The sequence below is a fragment of the Gekko japonicus genome, unplaced genomic scaffold, assembly GCF_001447785.1.
Source record: "Gekko japonicus isolate JY-2015 unplaced genomic scaffold, Gekko_japonicus_V1.1 scaffold2862, whole genome shotgun sequence".
NCBI classification, from domain to species: domain Eukaryota; kingdom Metazoa; phylum Chordata; class Lepidosauria; order Squamata; family Gekkonidae; genus Gekko; species Gekko japonicus.
The window spans coordinates 108,764-111,936 of record NW_015175453.1 but is presented as its reverse complement, the minus strand read 5'-3'; the positions used below and the strand labels follow the sequence as shown (position 1 = coordinate 111,936).

The 3,173-nt window shown below is 50.0% G+C and overlaps 1 protein-coding gene across 1 annotated transcript in view; it reads left to right on the top strand.

Moving 5' to 3' along the window:
• Positions 1–3,173, top strand: part of PDE4A (phosphodiesterase 4A) — a 24,411-nt gene that overhangs the window by 748 nt on the left and 20,490 nt on the right. The window lies entirely within an intron of this gene.

The following is a 3,173-nucleotide window of genomic DNA, read 5'->3' as shown; positions in this document are numbered from 1 at the left end:
CCAAGGTCACATCAGCAGGTGCAAGTGGAGGAGTGGGGAATCAAACCCGGTTCTCCCAGGTTAGAGTCAGCACACTTAACCACTACACCAAACTGGCTCCTCTTTTCTCTACCCGAAGGAGTCTCAGAGGGGCTTACAAACTCCTTTCCCTTCCCCTCCCCACGACAGACACCCTGTGAGCAGTGTTCCCTCTAAGCTGAGTTAGTGTGAGCTAGCTCAGTTTTTTAGCCTCCAGCTCACACATTTTTGTCTTAGCTCAGGAAGGATGGGGCTCCAGAGCAAACTGATTTATGCAGCAGCCAAATCGCTCGCTCACAACTTTAATGCCAGGAGCTCATAAAGTATAATTTTTGCTCACAAGACTCCACAGCTTAGAGGGAACATTGCCTGTGAGATAGGAATTTTTGCTCACCACACTCTGCAGCTTGGAGGGAGCCTCGGCCGTGATCCACCAAGCTCTCCCGTGCAAGTTTCACGGCCAATGAACAGAGTTGCACAAGGGTATTATAAGAACATAAGAACATAAGAGACGCCAATGCTGGATCAGGCCAATGGCCCATCCAGTCCAACACTCTGTATCCCACAGTGGCCAGAAACAGAGCGGCTTACAAACTCCATTCCCTTCCCCTCCCCACGACAGACACCCTGTGAGATAGGAATTTTTGCTCACCGCACTCTGCAGCTTAGAGGGAGCCTCGGCCGTGATCCACCAAGCTCTCCCGTGCAAGTTTCACGGCAATGAACAGAGTTGTACAAGGGTATTCTTGTCCTATACAAACTTGTCCCCGTTTGGTGTGGTGGTTAAGTGCGCGGACTCTAATCTGGGAGAATTGGGTTTGATTCCCCACTCCTCCCTTAGAGGGAACCCCTCTCTGGGCTGTTGCCTGAAGTGAACAGATTTGACGTTGCATTTATTTATTTGTGTCCACGGCGTTGGGGACTACAGCGGCTTACAGCACCCGTCCCCCCTCCTTAGTTTAATCTAATCTAATAATAAATAAATGAGGAGAAGAAGAAGAGATTGGATTTATACCCCGCCATTCACTTGGGCGTCTCAGAGCCGCTTACAGTCTCCTTTCCCTTCCCCTCCCCGCAACAGACACCCTGTGAGGTAGGCGGGGCTGAGAGAGCTCTCTCGAGAACTGCTCCTGAGAGAAAAGCTCCAAGAGAACCTGTGACTGACCCAAGGTCATCCAGCAGCTGCATGGGAAGGGGTGGGGAATCAAACCCGGTTCTCCCAGATTAGAGTCCACGCTCGTAACCACTACAGCAAACTCGCTCCTCTTTTCTCTACCCGAAGGAGTCTCAGAGCGGCTTACAAACTCCTTTCCCTTCCCCTCCCCACAACAGACACCCTGTGAGGTAGGTGGGGCTGAGAGCTTTCCAGAACTGCCCTTGAGAGAACAGCTGTGAGAGAACTTGTGACTGACCCAAGATCCCATGTGGAAGAGTGGGGAATCAAACCCGGTTCTCCCGGATTAGAGTCTGCGCTCCTGAACACCACACCAAACTGGCTCTCAGAACAAGAACCCTGCGAGGTAGGCCAGGCTGAGAGTTTGTGACGAGCCCAAGGTCACCCAGCAAGCTTCCGCAGCCCAGTGGGGATTCCGATCTGCATTGCTCTCTCCGCTGCACCACCCTGGCTCAGATTTGCTTCAATCAAATCACGGTCTTTTTTTAGGCCCCTCCCTGCCCTCTTCTGGAATGGCATTCTAGGGGAACTAAGAAGGACTCTTGCCCGGGCAGCGTTTACAAGCCGCTGCAGAACAGTCTTGTTCAGGAGGAGAAGAAGAGATTGGATTTATGCCCCGCCCTTCACTCCCCGAAGGAGTCTCAGAGCGGCTTACAGACTCCTTTCCCTTCCTCCCCTCACAACAGACACCCTGTGAGGTAGGTGGGGCTGAGAGAGCTCTTTTGAGAACTGCCCTTGAGAGAACAGCTCTGAGAGAACTTGTCACTGACCCAAGGTCACCCAGCAGCTGCATGTGGAGGCGTGGGGATCCGCGCTCTTAACCACCACACCAAACTGGCGAGGAAGCTACTCCGGCAGCCACATTTAAGGATTTTTTTTTGGGGGGGGGATCCGTTTCGTGTTGCGAGAGGCTGTTTGGTTTATTCAGCACGCTTATATCCCACCGCTTCAACTCTCTGCTCAAAGCAGCTAACGAGAACATCGACCATCTTGGATTTTAAAATGACTTTGATTTTTACTATGTACTGCAGAGCACCATTTTATCTTGTACTTATTGAAGTTTTAATGTATTTTATGTTTTGATTCGGCATGGCCGCTGTTAGCCGCCCTGGGCCGTATGGGTAGGGCGGGATACAAATCCCAAAAAAACAAAACAAAACAAAACAAAACAAGTAAAAGTACGTTGAGAACAGTTAGAAACAGGCCACTAGGCCTGAACTGCCCTGCACTAAAACCGTGTGCGCTCAAATCAGCGAGGGGAAAAAACATGTGGGAATCAGGGGTGGGGTGGGGGAGAAAACAGGACAAGATCAGTAAAAAAAAGAAAAGATGGGTTAAAATCGATGCTCCCTCTAAGCTGTGGAGCCTTGTGAGCAAGAATCCTGCTTTGTGAGCTGCTGGCATTAAAGTTGTGAGTGAGCGATTTGGCTACTGAATAAATCAGTTTGCTCTGGAGACACATCCTTCCTGAGCAGAGGCTAAAAAACCGTGAGCCAGCTCACACTGACACTGGTTAAAATTGGAGTGAGAAGCTTGGACGAACAGAAGCGCTGCAACCCGATGCCAGAGTGCTAATAGAGTAGGTGCCCAGGGAAGAGGGTGTTCCACAGAAGGGGCGCCAACACTGAGAAGGCCCCGTCTGCAGCTGCCAGTGCGGTGTAGCGGTTAAGAGCGGCGGACTCTAATCTGGAGAGCCGGCTCTTCATCTTTCCCTTGCAGTACTATAGATAGCCGGTCCATTTCCGCCACTTCCGACATTCTGTCTATTGTTTCCTCATTAACAGGTATTCCATCTGTTTTCCAATATCTGGCAAACAATATTCTAGCTGAAGCTAATATATAACTTATTATATACAGTTCATGTTTCTTACAACTGTCAGGAAGAATATTTAATAAAAACATCTCAGGAGAAAAAGTTAGATCTATGATGGACAGAGAGAGAGAGAGAGAGAGAGAGAGAGAGAGGGAGAGGGAGGAGGAG